Source organism: Hemiscyllium ocellatum, chromosome 7 (assembly GCF_020745735.1).
Source record: "Hemiscyllium ocellatum isolate sHemOce1 chromosome 7, sHemOce1.pat.X.cur, whole genome shotgun sequence".
NCBI lineage: Eukaryota > Metazoa > Chordata > Chondrichthyes > Orectolobiformes > Hemiscylliidae > Hemiscyllium > Hemiscyllium ocellatum.
This window is the reverse complement of record NC_083407.1, coordinates 20333578-20359403: the sequence shown is the minus strand read 5'-3', so window position 1 is coordinate 20359403 and position 25826 is coordinate 20333578. Positions and strand designations below refer to the sequence as shown.

General features: G+C 41.7%; 1 non-coding gene across 1 annotated transcript; it reads right to left on the bottom strand.

Annotated features, from left to right (window-relative positions):
- Positions 1-23674: 23674 nt before the first annotated feature.
- On the bottom strand, positions 23675-23748 carry trnai-aau (transfer RNA isoleucine (anticodon AAU)). Its single transcript has one exon. It is a non-coding gene; the product is annotated as a tRNA-Ile (tRNA).
- Between the last annotated feature and the right edge of the window lie 2078 nt (positions 23749-25826).

The window sequence follows — 25826 nt, the reverse complement described above, 5'->3', positions numbered from 1 at the left end:
GGGGGGAGGAAAAATGAGGAAACTGATGAAATCCACATTGATGCCAAGGAGTTAGAGGGTCCCAAGGTGAGACGTTCTTCCACCAGGCATTCTTCCTCCAGGCGATGGAGGAGGCCCACAACCTGCATGTCCTTGGTGGAGTGGAAGGGGAGTTGAAGTGTTCAGCCACTGGGAGGTGTGGTTGGTTGGTGCGAGTGTCCTGGAGATGTTCTCTGAAACGCTCTCTGAGTGGGCGTCCTGCCTCTCCAATGTAGAGGAGACCACATCAGGAACAAAAGATACCGTAAATGATGTGTGGAAGTGTAGGTGAAACTTTGATGGATGTGGAAGGCTGCTTGGATGGAGGTGAGGGGTGAGGTGTGGGTACAGGCTTTGCCAAGGTGCGGGAAGTAGATGTGATGTGCTGGAGGGTATCATCAACCAAGTGGGAGGGGAAATTGGGATCTTTAAAGAAGGAGGCCATCTGGTCTGTTTTGTGGTAGAATTGGTCCTCCAGGGAGCAGATGCCACAGAGGTGGAGGAATTGGGAATTTGTGCATCTCATCCACTTCCTGCCCTCTAGCTTTTCTCTTCCACTTCCTGCCCTCCAACACATCTCATCCACTTGCCGCACCTCCGCCCTCGAACCCCACCCCTTCAACTGCAACAAGTACAGAAAACTGTGGTCCTCACCTTCCACCCCACCAAACTCTGCATAAACCTCATCATCCGCCAACATTTCCGCCACCTGAAAATGGATCCCGCCACCAGACATATATTTCCCTCCCAACCTCTATCCACTTTCCATAAAGACTGTTCCTTCCGTGGCTGCCTCATCATGTCCACGCCCCCTAACAACCCACCCTCCCCTCCTGGCACCTTCCCCTGCCACTGCAGCAATTGCAAAACCTGCGCCACACCTTCCCCCTCACCTCCATCCAAGGCCCCAAAGCTGCCTTCCACATTGATCAATGTTTCACCCGCACTTCCACACGTGCCATTTACTGTATCCATTGCTCCCGAAGCGGTCTCCTCTACATTGGGGAGATAGGACGACTACTCGGAGAGAACATCTCCGGGATACCTGCATCAATCAACTCCACCATCCCATGGCCGAACACTTCAACTCCCCTCCCATTCTGCCAAGGAGATGCAGGCCTTGGGCCTCCTCCATTGACACTCCCTAACCACCTGATGCCTCGAGGAAGAATGCCTCATCTTCCACCTCGGGTCCCTCCAACCCATGACATCAACGTGAATTTCGCCAGTTTCCTCATTTCCCCTCCACCGATGCTGGGTGATCTATCTGGTTTCATTTATTTGAGAATTTGCAGCAATTGGTACAACTGAATGGCTTGCTAGGCCATTTTAGAGGGCTATTATAGAGTCATCAAGTCATAGAGATGTGCAGCATGGAAACAGACCCTTCGGTCCAACCCGTCCATGCTGACCAGATATCCCAACCCAATCTAGTCCCACCTGCCAGCACCCGGCCCGTATCCCTCCAAACCCTTCCTATTCATATACCCATCCAAATGCCTCTTAAATGCAGCAATTGTACCAGCCTCCGCCACTTCCTCTAGCAGCTCATTCCGTACACGTACCACTCTCTGTGTGAAAAAGTTGCCCCTTAGGTCTCTTTTATATCTTTCCCCTCTCAATGCTGTTCAAGGTCCTTCCATTAATTGTATACTTTTCCTCAACATTTGATCTCCCGAAGTGCAGAACCTCACACTTACCCCGATTAAACTCCATCAGCCATTTTTCTGTCCATATCTGCAACTGCTCTGTATCACTGCTTCTCACAAATTTACATCCTTTCTTAAATAAGGAGATCAAAACTGTACACAGTACTCCAGATGTGGCCTCACTAATGTTTGACTCACTTATGATAAAACATCCTTACTTTTATATTCCATTTCTTTTGTAATAAACTGCAATATTCCATTTGCCTTCTGAGCCCCATGTGCTGTATGAATATTTTGTGATTCTTTTACCAGCAAATCCAGATCCCTCTATATCTTGAAAGGGTTCAGAAATGACTTACAAGGATATTGCCAGGGTTGGAGGATTTGCGCTATAAGGAGGTGTTGAATAGTTTGGGCTTTTTTCCCTGGAGCATTGGAGGCTGGGGAGGGGGTGACCCCATAGAGGTTTATAAAATCATGAGGGGCATGGATAGGGAGCCCGGAATCCATTCACACAAGTAACTTCTTATTTTCATCATTTCTCACCTGTACACAACTGGTTTTTATGTCCTGATTTCCAGAATTACAGTAATATCTCTCTGCTCTACCAATGTCATCCTGAATTAACAGGGTATTCCTCAAAATTTCCTAGATTCCAGTCATTACCAAATTGCATGCATCTTTGAATGTTCAAGTCCCAGGCATAGAGTCATAGAGCCAGAGAGTCATACAGCATGGAAACAGACCCTTCGGTCCAACCAGTCCATGTCAAACATAATCCCAGACTAGACCAGCCCCACAACTGTTCCTGGCACATATCCCTCCAAGTCTTTCCTATTCATGTATTTATCAAAATATCTTTTCCATGTTGTAATGGTATCCATGGCCATCTCTTTCTCAGGAAGTTCATTTCACACGCAAACCACCCACTGTGTAAAACATTTGCCCCATATGTCTTTTTAAAAATCTTTCTCCTCTCATGTTAAAATGTACCCCTTAGTCTTGAAATCCCCCAACTTAGGGAAAAATAACTATCATTAACTCAAACTATATCTCTCACTATTTTATAAATTTGGGCAATATTTTTGCAATGGCTGCCAGGTTGTATGGATCTATTTCTATCTGCAACTGTTTCAATTGTTAACTCCTCTGTTTTGTTACAAATGCTTTGTGCATTCAGTGCCAAGCCTTTAGCCTAAATGGTCCCAAGGATAGAAATGTCAACTGTGAGGATAGATTGCAGCAGTTGGGACTGTTGGAGAGGAGAAGGCTGAGAGATGTTCAGAAAAGGTTAATATAATCACATGGGGAGTGAATAGAGCAGATAGGGAGAAAATATTCTTGCTTGTAACAAGATAAGATTAAGAGGGCACAGGTTTGAAATGATTTGCAAGAGAAGCAAGTGTGATGTGGAAATAAACCTTTTTTGGGTCTGCAAAGCACTGATGCAGCAGGTTCAATTGAGGAATTTAAGAGGGCAATATATAATTACTTAATTAAAAACAATGTTCAAGGACATGGGGAAAAGACAAACAATGGCTTGAAGATATGATACTCATTTTGAGAGCTGGTGCAGACATGATGGGCTGAATGGCCTCCTTCTCTGTCATAACATTTCTGAGAATCTATGAATTTAGTTCTGCCACTTTACTACAATTGTAATCTCTCCTCTTAACTGGTGTGACACATTAAGTTCTGTCCCTTTTTATCACGTTCTGATCACCATTTCAGCTACCTATTGTCTTGCCTTATCTTCTATTTTTAATTTATAGGATCTTACCCAACTTCACAGTATTGTTGAATTTTACCCTACAGAGGGGGATGATTTCATCCATTTTGGTTGTATAGGCTCCCGAAAGGGCTCCACATAAGTCCCAATCTCCAGCTCTATCTCAGCGGCCCTCTACGCTCAATACTTTCAAACATACATCCAGCTCTCTTTTGAATCCTTATGTGAAATCCACCTCCATCACCCTCCCTGGTAGCACAATCCAAATTTGAACAACTCTCTGAGTGGAGAACTTTCCCTTCATCTCATTCCTAGCTTTCTTCCTGATAATCTTGAAAATGTGATCCCCAGTTAGCGACATACCAACCTGTGGAAACAGAATAACCTTTGCCTCGTCAAAATTGTTCATAATTTTGAACACTTCAATAAACACCTTAATCTTCTCTGCTCCAAGGAGAATAGACCCATTTTTTCCAATCTTCTTGTATCTAAGATTCCTCATTCCTGGTATCATTCTCATAAATCTCTTTGCATTCTCTGCAGGGCTTTAACATCCTTCCTTAAATAAGGGTCCTCGAACTGAACACAATACTTCAAATATGGTCTACCAATAATTTATAGAGGTGCATGCATCACTCTCCAGGTTTTACACACTTTGTATCTTTTTATTAACGCAAGAATCCTATTAGCCTTCTAACAACTGTTTCAAATTGCCTGGGCACCTTTGGAAAATTATGCACATGATCTCCGAGATTCCTCTGCTCTGTACTCCTTTCAAAGCTGTACCATTGAGCCAGTATTGTCCCTCTGTGTTTCTTCTATCAAAAAGCATTACTCTACACTGAAATTCATCTTCCAGATGTCTGCCTATGTGGTCTGTTGTCAATGTCCCTCTGAAGTTTGTCAAGGTGATGCATAAAAGACTGATTCAAAAGGTTAGATCCTGAGAGTTAGGAGTAGAGTATTGGCTTGGATAGAGGATTGGCTGATTGATAGAAAGTAAAGGGTTGGGATAAATGCCTTCTCTCAATGGTGAACTATACCTAATGGGGTATCACAGAGTTCAGTTCTTGGACCTCAACTATCTACAATCTATGTAAATGATTTGAAAGCAGGGATGGAGTGTAACATAGCAAAATTTTTAGGAATGATACTAAAATAGGTGGGAAAACAGGCAGTGATGAGGAGATAAAGAGTTTACAGATGGAAATTGATAGGTTAGGAAAATGGGCCCAAATCTGGCAGATGGAGTTTAATGTGAATGAATGTGTCCATTTTGGCCAGAACAATAGAAAGGCAAATTATTATTTAAGTAGGAATCAGTTTCAAAGTGTTTGATGTTCTGCTATGTAGTATATCCCTCAGTTGCTCAGAATTCCTCAATCGAATCTCCTTCCTAGTTCTATGTATGTCGTTGGTACTTACATGACCACAACCACAAGATCCTCCCATTCCCATCCTGGTTTCTTCCCAGCCCTGTGATTTTAACCTAAACCATGGTTTTGGGTAGATAACACAGCCATCTGGATTCTCGCCTCTTAGCTGCAGGGGACCATATCTACCCTCCTGACTATACTGCCCTTTATTGTCACTATATTCCTATGAACTCCCCCTTAAATGGCATAATAGCACTGTGATACTATAGTCCATTTTTAAAATTCACTCTACAACCACATTTTCATTGAGACTGTTTGCAAGAACCTCAAACCTGCTTGTCAATTGCAAAGCCTGAGGTGGCTCCACTGCTGCCTTCTGGGTTGCCTAACCTGCCTTACTTGCAGGCATGGGGATCAGGCATGGGGATGGAGATCTCTGATCTCCACGTCTGCAGTCCTCACTTTCTCCTAGATGATTTTTACTTGCAGGCATGCATTTGTGTCTGAACCATCCAAAATCTCTAACTTCGATCCAGAGTTTTTGAAAGGATGCCAGTTGCTAGGTAATTGCCCATTGGACGTTTATACTTCCTGGGCAATTCTGCCTCATCAGTGTGTCTCAGCTTCTGGCACTCATCTTTCCAGCTACATCTGGGCTCCAACTCTCTGAAGACAGGAATTTTGCTTTCAATATGTGACTACAATGAATTACATATTGAAGTTTATACTTCCTGGTGTAGACTCTGCAAACCTCAGTGAGGATTTGACAATCTGATTGGTTGTAAAGACATATAGGTATTTGTCCTGTTTATGTCTGATACCAAGTCCTCTTTGCAAGTACTGTGCTGAAATGGATCTCTTGTGATTATAACTTGGTGTTCAAAAAATCTTCAGAAAGTTTGTATGCAGCCATAAGCACGATGAACAGTGGATGTTATTCTTCTGCTACAATATGTAGGCCATTGTGTTGACTCAAAAACAGTCCTTTCAGTTAAACCAGTCCATAATTATGTTTAACCATCACTCTTATTTACATCATTGCTTCACCTAGCCCTATCAACACAGCTTCCCATTTCTAAGTTGTATGAATGACACCCCGATATATTAACAACTTAGTTAGCAAGTTAAGGATTACTATGAACACATGTAAGAAAAGGCTGTAAGAAATAATGATACTCTGAAGTAAAGATAAATACTTGTTGTTATGAATTAAACAGCTTTATCAACTGAATACAACTATTTCAGAATTTCATGGATTATGCTGCAGATTTGTTTGGATTTATTTTAGCCTGGCAGTGGCTTGCTCCGAGCTCTTATTTTACATTCTGCTTCTGTATAATTAATGTTTTCAGTAAGGTACATTAAAAATGTATTAATCTCCGAAATGTTGCTGTAATTGAAATCGTTACAAATTGGAGATAACATCATTTGTCTTCTGACTCTTCGAAACGTTAAAGTCTAATTTTAGAAGGTGACATTCAGTGGCCAAGTACATGTTAGTTGCATATTTATTGAAGAGTGTGTAATAATCAAAGGGAGAAGAATAATCTTTGCAAAAAACTAATTAAAGTGTTAACAAGAATCTTCCAATTGCTTATGGGTATAGGTTGCTTTCAAACTTAAGAAGGAAATCAGAAAGCAAAGAGGAAAATATGAGAAACCCAAAGAGATTCTACAAGTACCCGGTTTCCTCCAGGTGCTCCAGTTTCCTCCCACAGTCCAAAGATGTGCAGGTTAGGTGAATTGGCAATGCTAAATTGTCGATAATGTTCAGGGATTTGCAGGTTAGTTGCATTAGTCAGGGGAAATGTAGAGAGCAATAGGGTAGGAGAACGGGTCTGGGCGGGATACGCTTCGGAGGATCGGTGTGGACTTGTTGGGCCAAATGACCTGATTCCACTCTGTAGGGATTTTATGATACATGAAGTGGAGGAGGGTAATTAGTGAGAAAGTAGGCCCCTTAAAGATCAAAGAGATCATCATTGTGTTGAACCCCAGGAGATGGGAGAGATACTAAATGAATATTTTGTGTCAGCTTTTATTGTGGAGAACGAAATATAGGCTAGAGAGCAGTTCACACTACATAAGAGGAGGTTCCAGATATCTTAGAGAACATAATGATGGACAAATCTCAGAGACCTGATCTAATATATCTCTGAAAGCTGTGGGAAATAAGGAAGGAAACTTTGGGGCCTGTTGCAGAAATATTTGCCTAATCTATAACAACAATAGGTGAGGTGCCTGATGACTGGAGAGTGGCTAATATTGCGCCTTTGTTTAAGAAGGGATGTAAGGAGAAAGCAGGGAAGTACAGACCAATGAGTCTGGCTTTGGTTGTGGGTAGGTTGTTGGAGGTAATTCTAAAAGATAGGATTTATAAACATTTAGAGTGGCAAAAATTGATTCAGGAGAGTAATCATGATTTTGTGCAAGGAAAATCATGCCTCACAAACTTGATTGAGTTTTTTGAGGAAGTTACCAAAAAGATTGATGAGAGCAGGGTAGTACGTGTTGTTTACTTGGACTTTAGTAAAGGCTTTGACAAGGTTCAGGGTGAGAGACTAATTAATAAAGTTAGGTCACAAGGGATTCAGGGTGAGCTTGCTGATCAGGAATCAGATTGCCCTAACAGCAGGAGACAAGAGAGTGATGGTAGAAAGTTGCTTTTTGGACTGGAGACCTGTGACTAGCCGTGTTCCACAGGGATTGGTTCTGGGTCCTCTTTTGTTTCTCATTTACATAAATGATTTGGATGACAATATAGGAGATGTGGTTTGTAATATGGTGGTATAATGGACAGTGAAGAAGGTTATCTAAGATTACAAAGGGATCTTGGGTCAATGGGCTGAGGAGTGGAAGATGGAGTTTAATTTAGATACATTCAAGACATTGTATTTTGGTAAAACAAACAAGGGCAGGTCTTACAAATTAATAGTAGGCCTTTGGGTAATGTTGTAGAACACAGAGACCTCAGGGTTCAGGTACACAATTCTTTTAAATTTGCAACACTACCAGACGAGGCAGATAAGACCATAAGACCATAAGACATAGGAGTGGAAGTAAGGCCATCTGGCCCATCGAGTCTACTCCACCATTCAATCATGGCTGATGGGCATTTCAACGCCACTTACCCGCACTCTTTCCATATCCTTTAATTCCTTGTGAGATTAAGAATTTATCAATCTCTATCTTGAAGACATTTAACATCCTGGCCTCCACTGCGCTCCATGGTAATGAATTACACAGGCCCACCACTCTTTGGCTGAAGAAATATCTTCTCATTTCTGTTCTAAATTGACCCTCTCTAATTCTAAGGCTGTGCCCACAGGTCCTAGTATCCCCGCCTGATGGAAACAATTTCCCACCATCCACCCTTTCTAAGGCATGAAGTAGCTTGTAAGTTTCTATTAGATCTCCCCTCAACCTTCTAAACTCTAATGAATACAATCCCAGGATCCTCAGCTGTTGATCGTGCATTAGGCCTCCCATTCCAGGGATCATCTGTGTGAATCTCTGCTGGTCTTGCTCCAGTGCCAGCATTTTCTTCCTGAGGTATGGGGCCCAACACAGTATTCTAAATGGGGCCTAACCAGAGCTTTATAAAGTCTCAGTGGTACATCACTGCTTTTACTTTCCAACCTTCTTGAGATAAATGACAACATTACAATTGTTTTTATAACAATGAACTCAACCAGCAAGTCAACTTTCAGAGAATCCTATAGTGGCACTTTGAGATCCCGTTGTATTTGGCTTTATGAATTTTCTCACCGTTTAGAAAATAGTCCATGCTTGTGTTCTTTTTTACAAAGTGCAAGACCTCGCATTTGCTCACAATGAATTTCATCAGCCATTTCTTGGCCCACTCTCCTAAACTGTTCAAATCTTTCTGCAGCCTCTCACCTCCTCAGTACCACCTGCCTGTCCGCCTAACTTCATATCATCGGTAAACTTCGCCAGAATGCCCCCTGTCACTTCATCCAGATCATTAGTGTATAAAGTGATCAGCTGCAGCCCCAAAATTGAACCCTGCGGGACTCCACGTGTCACCAGCTGCCATTCTGAAAAATAACCTTTTATTCCAACTCTCTGTCTTCTGTCAGACAGCCAATCCTCAATCCATGCCAGTAGCTCACCTTGAACACCATGGGCCCTCACCTTATTCAGCAGCCTCCAGTGAGGCACCTTATTAAAAACTTTTTGGAAGTCTAGGCAGATAACATCCACTGGGTTTCCCTGGTCTAACCTACTTATTACCTCTTCAAAGCATTCTAACAGGTTTGTCAGGCATGACCTCCCCTTTCTAAATCAAGTTCAGAAGGCCTTTGACACACCTGTCTTCATAGCTCAGAGCTTTGAGATAGAAATTGAGATGTCATGTTGAGATTATACAGGACACTGAAGAGGCCTCTTCTAGAGAACTGTCTCCAGTTCTGGTCATCCTGGTAAAGGAAGGATATTATTAAACTAGAAAAGGTTCAGAAGAGATTTACCAGGATGTTGATGCGTATGAAAGGTTTGAGGAGAGATTGAATAGATTGGGGTTCATTTTCCTTGGAGCAGAGGAGGCTGAGGGGGTATCTGATTCAGATATGCAAAATTAAAAGAGGCATAGATAGGGGAAATCATGAAAATCCTTTCCCCATGCAGACATGTTTAAGACCAGAAGACATAAGTTTAAGGTGAGGAGCAAATGGTTTAGAGGAGACATGAGAAAGAATGTTTTTATCCAGAGAGTTGTAGAAATATGGGACCTACTGCCCAAGAGGCTGGTGGAGGCAGATACCTTTGCAACTTTAAAAGGAAGCATCTGGATGAATACTTAAAATGCCAGGGAATAGTAAGATATGGACCAAATGCAGCTAAGTGAGATTAGTATAGTTTTGTGTTTGTTGGTTGGCATAGACATGATGGGCCATAGGGACTGTTTTTATGTTACTCTGACTCTGTGACTATATAATAAAGGGAAAGAGCTGGAAGTGAGACTAAATGGATTGCTCCTTATACAGCAAGCTGAAATTCAATCTGCTCAGCACAATTCTTTGAAGGCATGACCGTGAAACCTCTACATTATTATTTCTCAATGAGGAATGTTGGAACAATTTGAAACAAAGATGTCAAAAGGTGAAAAACACAAAGAAATATACAATTAATTAAATACTTTTAGAAACTAGCCATAGCTATACTGCAGGGAGAAAGTGAGGACTGCAGATGCTAGAGATCAGAGGTGAAAAATGTGTTGCTGGAAAAGCGCAGCAGGTCAGGCAGCATCCAAGGAGCAGGAGAATTGACATTTCGGGCATAAGCCCTTCTTCAGGAACCTGAAGTTTCCTGAAGAAGGGCTTATGCCCGAAACGTACATTGAGTACATTGTACTCTTATGTCACTTAACTATCTACCAGAAATAGTATAGGTTTTTCAGGCTCCTTGTCACCCAGGTTACACTATCACAAAGTCAAAATCTATCCCTAATCTGGGCTCTCGAATCCCCAAATAATTCTTATCATTTTCTTTGTAATTCACTCCACTCGTCTTGATGTCTGGTTGGATGGCAATGATGTTCTTTGGGTACTTTTGTGACTCTGTGAGAAGGAATGTGAAAATAGTCCATTTAAAACACTCTTATCAAAGAGTTATTCAAAGTTAAAATAACTTGCTATAAAATTCCGTGCCTCCAGAATATATACACTGTATAAATTCATCCTACTGGCTGGAGCTTCAAATTGATTTGGATCGTTGTGGTGTCTCTTTGGAAGAATAGACAATGAAAATGTTGCATTTCGTGCACAGAATTTATAAGTTGGGAACACTTTGTCCCTTTGTCAGACATTATTTCAGGCTGGGTTTGGAGTACTTGCATCAATGCCCTCATTCTTGTGAAGTCGCCGTAAAAGATTATACAATTGCTGGGTGTGTTTCTATGTGTAGGCAGAGCATTTCAAGTTACCGCGACAGCATAAGAATAGGAAGCACAAACCTAAACTCAAAATTTCACCCAGATGCCTCAGTCACATCAGCACCTTATTCTTTTGATTTGCTCGCATGTGAGGGACAGTGTGTATGTGTAGGCTGCAAATGAGACAAAGAATTGTTCCTTAGTTGATAAAAGAAATGCAGCTGAGTTTCATTTCCTGCTTTGGTGCAAAATCAAGTAGTAAAAGATTGGAGAGAAACTAAAAACACACATTGACACAATAGAGATGCTGACATCGAGAGAACAAAATCACTTGCATTTATACAGTGCCTTTAACAATCACTGGATACATCAGCCAGGAAATATGTTTTGAAACACCGTCATGATTGGAATATAAGAAATGCAGCAGCCAATTAGCACATAACAAGCTGTCGCTCAAACTACAGTGTGATATTGACTATGTAGTTATGTTGGTTGAGGGATAGATATTGGCCAGAAGACAAAGGAAATATCCCTACCTCTTCCCTAAATCAGTAGGAGGAAATGTTTTGTGTATTTTTTCCTACAGGGATGTGGGTGTCCCCACCCGGTAGGGTCACCATTTATTTCCTGTCACTAATGGCCGTTGAACTGAGGGCTTGCTAGCCCATTTCAGAGGAAAGTTAAGAGTCATTGCTGTGAATGCCATATAGATCAAGTTAGACAAGGATGGCAATTTTCTTTCCCTTAAGGACATCACTGAACCTGATGACTTTTTACAACAAACTATGCTATTTGTCATGATCATCATTACTGCCATTAGCTTTAAATTGCATATTTTTATTAACTAAATTTGAATTCCTGCAGCTGCTGTAATGGGATTTGGACTCAATTACCATATCATATTGAAAAATAATTATTAACAATGGTTGCCTTTGCTAGTGAAGCCCACTTCCCATTAAAGAACAGGGAGAGAGATGTTCCAATCTGTCATTTGCAGTCAGCATTGCTCTTCTGTTTGCATGATGTGACTCAACATACATGACTTCTCTGTGTAAAGGGGCAAAGGAATTAATGGTCATTGACAACCAAGCACTGTCCTCAAACTTGCCTGCTTTGCAGTTTTGTGTACCCAAGAACATTTTCCCTCAGGCTTGTAAGAACATCATACCTAATCATTGGCCAATTGACACTGTGAGTCAGATGGTTTCAGTTAATTGTAAAGGGCCATTTGGGATTGCAATCACTTTCAATTGAGCTGTTCCAGATTTAACTTTCCATACTATGTTGTTAAAATGTAATCTCAGAGGACAAAATGTAATTTTCACTTTCATGTCTTAGTGAGAATAATTTCAAATTCTGTTTGGCAGATGACAGGGCGTTTAGTTTAACTCTGGTTTATATAAGAATTTGGTCACGATTTTGTTTTTACTTAGTACCTGAATGAGGACAAATGTGCCATGCCAATAATTAAAGCAATGCTTTTGATGCTAATGTTGAAGTAAGATATAATAGATGCTTGAAACATGAACTTGAAAACAAAAGTTTGGAAACACTCAGCAAATCATGCATCATCTATGGAGGGCAAACAAAGTTAATTTGCTGCATGTAAAAGGCCAGTGGAAGCCATCTTGCTTGAAGTGTCGACTCTCCGGCTCCCTGGATGCTGCCTGACCAGCTATGTTTTCCAGTACCACACTTTTTGACATGGGAGTTGGAGTTAGGGTTAGGGTTAAGGTGAGGGTTAATATTAAGTGTTAGGCTTAAGGTTAAAGTTAAGGTGAAGGTTAGGGTTAATGTTAAGGGTTAGTGGTAGTGTTAGGGTTAAGGTTAAGGTTAAGGATAACATTAGGGGTTAGTGTTAGGGTTAGGATTAGGGTTCGGGTTAGAGCTAGGATTAGGGTTAAGATTAGGGTTAGTGCTAATGTTCAGTTTAGGGTTCTCTTAATGGGTCTAACGTACAATTTCATCAACAGATGCCTAAGGGAAAGACAATGGAACGAGGACATGCCACAATCCAAAGGACTAGCCACACTACCATACATCAGGAACATTTCCGAACTGACAGCCAGACTACTGCGACCACTAGGACTCATAACAACACACGAACCAACAGCCACTCTCAGACAACACACCAGGATGAAGTACCCGATACCCAACATGAGCAAAACCAACGTAGTGTACAAAATCCCATGCAAGGACTGCACAAAACACTACATAGGATAAACAGGAAGACAGCTAACGATCTGCATCCATGAACACCAACTAGCCACGAAACGACATGACCAGCTATCCTTAGTAGCCACACACGCAGATGATAAGCAACATCAATTCGACTGGGACAACACGACTGTTATAGGACAAGCCAAACAGAGAACAGCCAGGGAATTCCTAGACGCATGGCACTCATCCACAGATTCAATCAATAAGCATATCGACCTGGACCCAATATACCGACCACTGCAGCAGACAGCTGAAACTGACAACCGGAAGCGGCAGATTCAAACCACTACAAATGCTGGAGGAAAGATCACAGAAATGCTTCACAGGAGGCTCCCAAGCACTGAGGATGTCACCTAGACAGGGGACGAAACGTCTGCAACACAAATTCCCAGCTCAGTGAACAGAACCACAACAAGGAGCACCCGAGCTACAAATCTTCTCCCAAACGTTGAGGGTCTAACATGCCCAATCTGATTTCTACACTACAGGGATACCAAATTCCCACTTCAGTAATGGCAGTTAGTGTTTGAAATGGCCTGCTGCACCTGTAGATTGAGCATGTGCAACACCCAGCCCAATTCCACTCTCATTCTGTTAAAAGTGCCATGTTCAGGGACAGACTTGCATTTTTGGGCCATATTAAGCGCGATGGAGAAATTCTCCATGCTGATGAAAATTTAGGCAATTAACTCTTTCTCTCTCTCCCTTTTAAATTCAGTGGGTGGCACGGTGGCACAGTGGTTAGCACTGCTGTCTCACAGCACCTGTAGACCCGGGTTCAATTCCCGACTCAGGTGACTGACTGTGTGGAGTTTGCACGTTCTCCCCGTGTCTGCGTGGGTTTCCTCCGGGTGCTCCGGTTTCCTCCCACAGTCACAAAGATGTGCGGGTCAGGTGAATTGGCCAAGCTAAATTGCCCGTAGTGTTAGGTAAGGGGTAAATGTAGGGGTATGGGTGGGTTGCGCTTCGGCGGGTCGGTGTGGACTTGTTGGGCCGAAGGGCCTGTTTCCACACTGTAAATCTAATCTAATCTAATCTAATTCTGTTTCTCTCTCCACAGATGCCACCTGACTTCCTGAGTATTTCAAATATTATTCAGTTTCTACTTTGCTCCTGCACTTACCTTCAACACAGTGCTAACATGGAGTACTGCAGCTGATGAAGTAGAAGGAAAAATGTGTCCTTCTAGTTCTAACACACCATTGCACATGATTACATAAATTTTGAACTTTGCAATACAAAAACAGGTCACATGGCACAAACAGTCCCTGCTCCTGTTTATTTTTCATTTTAGCCCCCTCCCAACTTTCTTTAACAAAACTTACCATTTTAAATATCATTTCACTTCTCCCAGTTTCCCTTTAAATGCACTTACATTATTGATTTCAACCATTGCTTGTAGTGGCAAATTCTAAATCGTCATTAAAATAAAACAAAAATTTTGGATACTGGGAATCTGAAACAAAAACATAAATTGCTGGAGAAACTCAACAGGTCTGACAGTGCCTGTAGACAGAAAGCAGAGTTAACATTTTGAGCCCAGTGACCTTTCTTCAGAACCATTTGCACAAATGCCTATTGTGTATAAATCCATATTTTTCTAAATGTGAGTAAATCTTTTCCCTAAGAATCTTCTTCAATACTTTCCCTACCATCGATATAATTTCCTGGATTTATCCTGTTGCCCTTCTTAAACAAATGAGCAACATTGTATATTTCCCAGTCTCCTGTGCCTAAAGAGGACACAAAGATTTCATACAAAACCCTAGTAATTTTCTCTGTCACCTCCTTCAGTTTTCTGGGAGAGATCTAATCAAGTTCTGGAGACTGTCCACCATAATGTTTATCAAATCATCCAACACCTCCTCCATTTTTTATATTGACGTTCCCCAGAATATCAACATACCCCTCCTGAGACTCACTTTTCAAGATATCCTTTTCCTTTGTGAATACTGATTGAAAATATTCATTAAGAATCTTACCCATATCCTCTGGCTCCATGCATAAATTCCCTTCCATGTCTTTAAGTGGACCTACCAGCTCATTTCTGTTGAAGGGCTTTTGCTAGAAGCATTGACTCTCCTACTCTTTGGATGCTGCCTGACCTGCTGTGCTTTTCCAGCACCACACTTTTGACTCTGATCTCTAGCATCTGCAGTCCTCACTTTCACTTTCTACCTTTTCTCTAGCAATCCTCTTGTTCCTTATATGTGTATAAAAAAGCCTTAGGATTTTTTACCAAGATAATTTCATGGCCCCTTCTTAGCCCTCCTAACTACTTGCTTAATTTCCTACCTTCTTTCTTTATATTCTTTGAGGGTTCTGTCTGTCTTCAGTTTCATAAACTTTACGTATGCCTCCTTTCTCTTTTGACTAAACTCTCACTTTCTTTTGTTGTCCAGTTCCTAAATTTTGCCATCTTTTTCCTTCACTTTCACTGCAACATGCTGGTCCTGAACTCTAATCAACTAGCTTTTAAAAGACTCCCACATGCTAAATTCTCCCAGTCTACATTCTCCAGTTCCTGCCTAATATTGTAGTAGTTAGCCTGCCCCAGTTTAATACTTTAACTTGAGGATAAGTCGTATCCTTATCCATAAGTAACATTAAACTTAGGGAATTATGGGCACTATTCCCAAAATGCTTCCCCACTGAAATGTTGATCTCCGGGCCGGGCTCATTCCCCAGTACCAGGTGTGGTATGGCACCTTCCCTACTTGGATGATTTATGTATTGCTTATAGAAACCCTCCTTAACATCTAACAAATTCCCCCAATCCAAGCCCCTAGCATTCAGGAAGTCCCTGTCAATATAGGTGAAGTTATGATATTAGAACCTTGTTGTTTTTACGTTTTTCCATAATCCGTCCACATATGTGTTTCTCTACATCCTACTGGCTGCTGGGAGGCCTGAAGTACAATCCAATTAAAGTGATTGCACTCTTGCTATTCCTGATCTCTACCATATGGCTTCGCTGCATGACCCCTCCAAGATGTCCTTCCTCAATACAACAGTGTTATTCTCACTAATCACGAATGAAACTCCCCCACCTCTTTTACATCTCTTTCTGTCTCACCTGATGTATCTGAAACCTGGAACATTAACCTGCCAATCATGTTCCTATTGCAAACAGGTCTGTATAATAGCTACAGGATCATATTTGTTTGCATTAATTAAAGCTCTAAATTCATCTGCCACATTTTGTCATGTTCCTTATTTTATAGCAAATACTCTCCCAGTTTATCTTCCTTTCACCTTGACTGGCTTTAGTCTGTAACTTATCCTTGGTCATTTCATGTGCTGACCTGGAAACAAAAAGTGTTGGATATCACAGTGGGTCAGGCAGCATCAGTGGAGACAGAATAGGCTAACATTTTGAGTCTAGATGACTCTTCATTGGAGCTGACATGAAATGCTGAGGGGGCAGCATTTTTGCAAAAGTAGGGGGCAGGGGTGTGGAGTGCTGGGGCGTTGATAGTGCAGAATAAGTGATTAGAATGTGAGAATGGCAGAATACTGATGTGTCTAACTGCCAAACTGGAAAAGACACGCACTGGTTCCAAATTGCACTGCTTCCAAACTCTGTACCACACTAGTTAAACCCTCCCGAGTGGCTCCTGCAAACCTCTGCCAGGATATTGGTGCCTCTCCAGATTAGGTGCAATCCATCCTTCTTGTATATATCCCATCTGCCCTGGAAGTCATCCCAATGACCTACATATCAGAAGCCCTCCCTCCTACATATGGTCTTTAGTCACGTATTTAACTGTACTATCTTCCTGTTCTAACCAATACCATCTCTATGACAAAGATACCAGATACATGTGAACACCACCACCACCAAGTTTCCCTTCAAGTCATAAACCATCCCGATTTAGAAACCTATTGACATCCCTTCAGTGTTGCTGGATCTACTTAATGGGCTACAGTGAAGAAGGCTTATGCCTGGCAAGTGGTACAGGGAGTAATCCAGAGATTACAACACTATAAATCCTGCTTTTAATTAAATACTTAATTCCCGGAATTCCCCTTGCAGGGCCTTGTGCCTATGTCATTGGGACCAATGTATATCACAACCTCTGACTGCTTCCCTTCCCTATTGAGAATACTTTGATCCTGGCATGAGGGAGATAACACACCATCCTGGAGTTCATTTAGGGGCCACAGATTTGCCTATCTCTGTTCCTGACTGTGGAGTTCTCTATAAATACTACTCTTCTGCACTTGGACCCTCCAAATTGTACAACCATGCCAGCGTGTATCTTGTATTTTTAGTAGCCCTTGAGAAGGTGGTAGTGAGCTCCTGCCTTTGCTGCACTCTATTCAGTGTGGGTAAACCCAGTGACTCTGAAGGAATGGAACATGTTTCCAAGTCAGGATAGTGAATGGCTTGAAGGGAAACTTGCAAGTCGTGGTATTCCCAAGAATCTGCTACTCTTGTCCTTCTAGATGGAAATAGTTGAGATGGGGATGACCATTGGGGACTGCTACACTGTCCTCCTGCCTCTTCTAGCCATCACCCAACAGAGCATGGAGGACAAAGATGGAGGAATTTAGCTAGCATCACTTTTCAGTAACAAAACTAACAACTTGCATTTAACATTAAAACAAAAGACATTTCCCCGTTTCAGATACAATGATAATTTTTTAAAAAAGGGCTGAAACTTCCTCTCCCTGCCCTGATGTAATGTCACTTGTGGCACAAAACCAAGAAAATACAGGCACCTGCTCCAAAATATAGCAGGTGCCAGTATTTTCTTGGTTTTGTGCGACAAGTGACATTACATCAGGACAGGTAGAGGAAGTTTCAGCCCTTTTGTAAGACTGACAGTTTCATATGTTCCATGTATATGACTCATTTTTTTCTTTAGTAAGTGTGCTTCTATGCCTCATGGTGTGTGAGTGGCTGACCACTTTGTGATTAACTGTCTCTTCTCAGGAGTGTGATGGAATATTCTCCACTTGCTAGATGATTTCAGCTCAAATAACATTCAAGGAGTTTTTTGTATCATCCAGGACAATGCAGCCCCCTTGGCAACACATTCACATTCCCTCCACCATTAACACTCAATAACTTCAGTGTGTACTATCGACAAGAGGCACTCATAGAAATTCACCAAGGCTCCTCAGGCAGCACCTTACAAATCCATAACCACTTCCATCTCGAAGGACAAGAGCAGCAGATACATGGGAATACTTCCACCTTCCAATTCCCCTTCAAGCCATTCACTGTCCTGACTTGGAAACATATTGCTATTCCTTCAGAGTCACTGGATATACCTACACCAAATGGAGTTCAGGAAAAGCAGCATCTCACTACCACTTTCTCAATGGCTACAATAATTATAAAATAAATGCTGGCGCTGTTGTACAATTTGGAAGGTCTAAGTGCAGAAGAGTAGTATTTATAGGGAACTCCAGAGTGCAGAGCACATTTGGAGTATTGTAAGCAGTTTTGGGCCTCTCAGGAAGGATGTACTGACCTTGGAACGTGTTCAGAGGAGATTCATGAAAATGGTCCCAAGAACAAAACGCGTAACATATGAGGAATATTTGAGGACTCTGGGTCTATACTCCTTGGAGTTTAGAAGGATGAGGGGAGATCTAATTGAAACTTACAGAATACTGAATGACTTGGACAGAGTAGATGTTGGGAAGATATTTCCACTGGTAAGAGAAGCAAGAACCCAAGAGCACAGCCTTAGAGTAAAGGGAAAACCTTTTAGAATGGAGATAAGGAGGAACTTCTTCAGCCAGGGAGTGGTGAATCGACGGAATTCATCGCCATAGAAAGCTCTGGAGGCCAGGTCATTGAGTATATTTAAGACTGAGATAAATAGGTTCTTGAGTATGAAGGGAATCAATGGTTATGGGGAGAAATCAGGAGAATGGGATTGAGAGACTTATCAGCAGTGATTGAATGGCAGAACAGACTTGATGGGTTGAATGGCCTAATTTCTGCACCCATGTCTTATGTCTAAAATCTGGTCTAAAATAAATGCTGGACTAATAATGCTTACATGGTGGCACAGTGGTTAGCAATATAGCCCCACAGTGCCAGAGATGTGGGTTCGAATCCAGCCTCTGTCTGTGTGGAGTTTGCGCATTGGCCCTGTATCTGTGTGGGTTTCCTTTGGGTGCTCTGATTTCTTCCCACAGTCCAAAGATATGCAGGTTAGGTGGATTGACCACAGGAAATGCGAGATTATAGGGATAGGGTAAGGGGTAGAAGGCTTTTCAGAGGGTCAATGTGGACTTGATGGGCCAAATGACCTGCTTCTGCATTGTAGGGATTCTATGATCCTCCAAACAAATAATGATTAAAAACCACTGTGTTGTGTTCAGATTGTGATTAAGCCATTACTGAATTACTAAATAGGTACAAGGAAAAATTTGAAGAGATTGGCATTTAATGGAGATTGATGGTGTAGATACATGAGTCAGACCAGCTCAGAGGCTTAGGCATCATCTGCATCAGAAATTCTTCTTCACTAGTTCTCTCCATCTGGAACAACAAGTCCATTTTTGGAAATATTTCTCACTCTACAAAATAAGCAACGCTGTCAATAAGTGCAAATATCACTTGAAATTGTTGTTGGACCAATGCGACCAGAAAGTTTCAATGTATTACTAGGAAAGATACACCAGGATCCCAATGTTCAGCCTAATGATTGTGCAGCACTGCTTCCATAAAGTATGGCAAAATTGCAAATAATTAAAACCATGCTTTCTATATCACTTGGAAAAATTGGAAAATCTTCCTTCATGAGACAGAACATAGATCGGTACAGCACAGGATCAGGTCTTTCAGTCCATTACATATATATGAACATGATGCGGTATATATGGACTTCAGCAAGGCATTTGATAGGATTCCCCATGGTAGGCTCATTCATAAAGTCAGGAAGTATGGGTTACAGGGAGATTTGGCTATCTGGATTCAGAATTGGTTGGCTGACAGAAGGCACAGAGTGGTTGTAGATGGAAAGTATTCTGCCTGGAGGTCAGTGTTGAGTGGGGTCCCGCAGGGCTCTGTTCTTGGGGCTGTGCTCTTTGTAGTTTTATAAATGACTTGGATGAGGAGCTTGAGGGGTGAGTTAGTAAATTTGTAGATGACACAAAGGTTGGAGGCGTCATTGATAGTAATGGAGGCTACTGCAGGCTGCAGCGCAACATAGACAGGATGCAGAGATGGGCTGAGAAATGGTAGATGGAGTTCAACCTGGGTAAATGCGAAGTGTTGCATTTTGGAAGGTCGAACTTGAATGCTGAATATAGGATTAAAGACAGGATTCTTGGCAGTGTGGAGGAACAGAGGGAACTGGGTCGGCAAATACATAGATCCGTCAAAGTTGCCACCCAAGTGGATAGGGTTGTTCAGAAAGTATATGGTGTTTTGGCTTTCATTAACAGGGGTATCGAGTTTAAGAGCTGCAAGGTTTTGCTGCAGCTCTACAAGTCCCTGGTGAGGCCGCACTTGGAATATTGTGTCCAGTTCTGGTCGCCCTCCTATAGGAAAGATTCAGAGGCTTTGGAAAGGGTGCAAAGAAGGTTTACCAGGATGCTGCCTGGACTGAGGGCTTGCCTTGTGAAGAAAGGTTGAATAAGCTCGGACTTTTCTCTCTGGAGAGAATGAGGAAGTGAGGAGACCTGATTGAGGTGTACAAAATAATAAGAGGAATAGATAGAGTCAATAGCCAGAGACTTTTCCCCAGGGCAGGATGGACTGGTACAAGAAGTCATAGTTTGAAGATATTTGGAGGATGGTATAAAGGAGACGTCAGAGGTAGGTTCTTTACGCAGAGAGTTGTGAATACATGGAATATGTTGCCAGCTGTGTTGGTGGAAGCAGAATCACTGGGGATATTTAAGTGACTGCTGGACATGCACATGGATAGCAGTGAGTTCAGGGGTGTGTAGGTAAAATTACTATATTTTAGATTAGGATTAAATCTCGGCACAACATCGTGGACCAAAGGGCCTGTTCTATGCTGTACTTTTCTATGTTCTATGTTCTATATGCCATTTCAAACTAATCTCATCTGCCTGGACATGGTCCATATCCCCCTATTTCCTACTGGTTTGTATCTGTATAAGTATCTCTTAATTGTTGCCTAGCAGTGCATTCCAGACGCCTGTCCTCTTCTGTGTGAAAAGTTTTGCTCATGCACCTTCTTTAAACTTTCCCTCTCTCACCTTAAACATTATGTCCCCTAGTATTTGACAATTCTACCTGGGAAAAAGATTCCATCTAGCCACCCTATTTGTGCCTCGTGATTTTATATACTTTGATCAGGTTGCCCCTCAGCCTCTGATGCTCTAGTGAAAATAATCCAAGTTTGTCTAACTTCTCCTTATAGCTAATAAATGTCAATCCAGACACCATCTTAGTAAATCTCTTTTACTTCCTCTCCAAAGCCTCTCCAGAACAATTAATCAGATATTGAAGAGAAGATGTGGATTTTGCCCACTGAAAGTTGTTTTCTCAGCTTAATACAAGTTGTTTCAAAAATAGTAGCATTGAGTGAGAATCTGGCGAGGTGCACAAATCTGTGCACCTATCCATCTGGATCAAATGAATTATCATGATAAGTTTACACAAAATCCATCTGTTTGTGGACCTTTGACGATCTGCTTAAGGTTAAGCTTTTATAATTAGACAAAAATCAACATCTTTTGAAAGTTTTAACATATTTAAAGCTTTTAATTTATATTTACCCACTTGTGTAGACCAACAAAACTTGTAAATATTTCTTGGTAACCTGTTTTTAAGTCATAGAAACATATAAAACAGGAAATGATTAGATTGTTCAGCCATACAGCCTGCTCCCCCATTCAGCATGGTCAATGCTGATCATCCAATAGTAACCTCTTCCTGCTTTCTCCCCATACCTTTTGATCCCTTTCGCCCTAAGAACTATATTTAACTATTGAAAACATTTAACGCCTTGACCTCAACTGCTTTCTGTGGCAAAGAATTCCATTCAATGGATGAAGAAATTTCTCATCCTCTCAGTCTTAAGTGGGCTACCCCAGATTCTCAGACAGTGACTCTTGGTTCTGAACTCCCCAGTCATGGGAACATCCTTTCTGCATTTCCGCGCTCTACTCCTGTCAGAATTATGTAGGTTTCTGTGAAATGCCCCCTCATTCTCTTGAAGTCAGTGAGTGTAGTCTTCACTGATCCGGTTACTTGAAATAAGATTCCTCACAGGTAGCAGACTGGACACTTTTATTAAAAAGCCAGCTCTTGTAGTAAACTCATTGTACAATAAAACCAAATCAAGTTACTGTTTATAAATAAATCAAAAGGGCTGGGGTGAAATTATGACCTAATTTGCTCCAGTATTGCTGAAGATTTTATGTTTGGCAAGGACCAAAGAAGATTGAGTAGATGCCAAAACCATAACCTCTCCTCAGAAGAATGGTGCGTTTCTGAGCGCAGTTTCTTTCTGGATTGACAATTCCTAAGGCAGAGAACTTACTGTATCTTCTTTGTCAGGAATGTACATCTAATTTGATTTATTAATGTCCAGCAATTTGTGCAGAATTGTGTAACTTACACAAAGAAATGTGGGAAACAGGAGAGCTGAAATAACTGTACGTAAGACTTTATCCTAAAATATTTGCTGAAATCTGTGAACAGATTTTGAGCTTCACTGCTTCATTTGTGCTGATGTGTCCAAAATATAATCAGATGCTTTACAGCAGCAGTTGATGACTGCTGACAAGCTTGACACCCATCATTTCCTTTAGCTGGCAGATAGCAGGAGAATGAAGGAAGCAATCAGTTCTAACATGCAATGTGATAAGGAACTTAAGCTGTCAGTAGAAGAAAGTGTTGGATGAACCACAAAGCACAATTTTCTTGACTACTCTGCTCTATTTATATACTTAGAATGTTGGCTATGATTCAAATGCACTTTGTGCAAAATGTTTTGGCTGCTTTTATTACTTGATTAATAGAAGTAAATATAATCCACTAATGAACTTCTGTAAAGTTAAATATGTTAACTGTTATTGGCTATAAAGTTGGAAGGCCATTTCCATACACACTTTCTAACTTATTACTTTTTGCTGCCAAGGTTGCTTATACCTATTTTTCAAAGTTAAAAGTCACACAATACCAGGTTATAGTTCAACAGGTTTATTTGGATGCGCTAGCTTTCGGAGTGCTGCTCCTTCATGAGGTGGTCGTAGAGTCTAAGATTGCAAGAAATAACTTACAATGTAGGATTGTAAGACAGTCTTACAATCTTATACTCCACAACCACCTCATGAAGGAGCAGCACTCTGAAAGCTAATGCGTCCAAATAAATCTGTTGGACTATAACCTGGTGTATACCCCAGTCCAACACCAGCATCTCCAAATCATGACTACCTATTTTTCAAGATGGCTGCACATTAGATTAGATTACTTATAGTGTGGAAACAAGCCCTTCGGCCCATCAAGTCCACACAACCTGCTGAAGCGCAACTCACCCACACCTATTCCCATACATTTACCCCTTCACCTAACGCTACGGGCAAGTTAGCGTGACCAATTCACCTAACCTGCACATCTTTTGGAGTGTGGGAGGAAACCAGAACACCCGGAGGAAACTCATGCAGACACAGGGAGAATTTGCAAACTCCGCACAGACAGTTGCTCAAGGTGGGAATTGAACCCGGGTCTCTGGCACTGTGAGGCAGCAGTGCTAACCACTGTGCTACCGTACTGCCCTAAGCAATCGCCAACCCTGACGCAGCACTGCAAACTTGGTTGGCTGGCCCACCTCAGGCCTTCACTTGGTCAGTGTAGGGATTGAACCCACGACCTTGGCGTTATTAGCACCACGCTCTAAGCAGCTGAGCTAACCGACCACATGTGTTTAATATAGTGAGAGGTCCACCCAAGTGCTCACACTGCATCAGATATCTGGCGCAGGCATGTCCTCAAGGGCTCTTGTGGTACAATGGCCATGCCACTACCTCTGGGCTAGTCAGCCAGGGCTCAAGTCCCACCCACTCCATAAGTATGCTGTAACATGTCTGAATAGTTTGATTAAAAGCATCATTAAGATTCTGCTCCGCAAATGTCTCCAGGCCATAAATAACAGAAGTATTTTAAATGATCTACAAGGTATTTCAGCAGGAGTCCAATCGGACAACTGACTAAGAATTCACTGTACCTATGTTCTTTCATTTTTTTTGCTGGGATGGAATATTGCTGGCAAAATCATTATTTGTTGTCCATCTGTAATTGTGCTTGAGAAGTTATTGATGAGCTAAAATGTTGCTAAGTGAGCTAGAATGTATTGCTGAAGTCTATCTGGCGTAGAAATGCATAGTGTACTGTTAGGTGATCCAGGATTTCGACAGTGAGAGGTTAGTGAATATATTTCTATGCCAGGATGGTGAATGACTTGGATGGGAATCTACAGGTGGTGTTACTCCAATGGGTCCCTGCCCTTGCGTTTCTAACTAGTTACATGCTTGGAAAATGCTGTATAAGAAGATTTGATGTGTTTCTGCCGTTTATCGTGCATATGGTACAATGTTCCCACTACGTGTTGGTGGTGAAAGATGTGAATTTTGATGGTGATGGATGAGGTGCTAATCCAGTGGGCTGTCTAGGTGATGGTGAGCTTCCTGAATGTTATTAGAGCTATACTCATCTATGCATTTTTACTTCCTTCATCTGGAAAGCCCTTCCTTCCTGTTTGAGGTAAAGGACAAACATAAATGTATATAAAAATCAAAGAGAAGCTCCAAGCAAACAGCAGATCACTCAGGACTCAAAGACTGAAAAATACCGATTAAATGTATCAGGTAATTGTGATAGGTCCGTATGCTGAGCTGGAAGGTTCGTTTTCAGACGTTTTGTCACATACTCGGTAACATCTTCAGTGAACCTCTGAATGAAGCACGGGTGGTGTTGCCTGCTTTCTATTTATGTGATTGAGTTTCCTTGGGTTGGTAATGTCATTTCCTGTGGTGACATCATGTCATATGGTGATTTCATTTCCTGTTCTTTATCACGGGGCATGGTAAATGAGATCCAAGTCAATGTGTTTGTTGATAGAGTTCTGGTTGGAATGCCATGTTTCTAGGAATTTTCATGTGTGTCTCTGTTTGGCTTGTCCTAGGATAGATGTGTTGTCCCAATCGCAGTGGTGCCTTTCCTCATCCATATGTAAGGATACTAGTGGGAGTGGGTCATGTCATTTTGTGGCTAGTTGATGTTCATTTATCCTGTGCCTTACCACCCACTTCACCTTCAACAACAAAACCTACAGACAAACCAACGGAACACCCATGGGATCTTTGATATCAGGGCTCTTGGCTGAGGCAGTAATGCAGAGACTTGAACAAACAACTCTACCAACCATCCAACTCAAACTTTGGGTCCACTCTGTGGATGACACCTTTGTCATCACTAAACGAAACAAATTGGGAGAAACATCCAAGACCATCAATAATACCCTTACTGGCATAAAATTCACGAAAAAGGAGTAAAACAACAACAAACTGCCATTCCTAGATGTTGCAGTAGAGCGAACAGCCAATGGGGAACTTCAAACCAGTGTCGACAGGAAAACAACACAATCGGACCAAATACTGAAATATAGAAGCAATCATCCCAGCATCCACAAATGAAGCTGTATTAGAACATTATGTCAATGAGTCACCACACGCTGCAGAGGAATTTTGCAGAGCAGAGGAAAATTACCTATACAGTGTATTCAAAAAGAATGGGTACCCAATGAACACAGTCTGCTGATTTCTGAGCAACAAACCCAAACAAGCAGACAAAACACATCCAGAAACCCTAGTCACTCTTCCCTACATCAAAGACATCTCGGAAATGACTGCCAGACTACTCAGGCCTCTTAGCATCATGGCAGCCCACAAGCCCACCAACACACTAGAACAGCAGCTAATGAACTTGAAAGACCCTA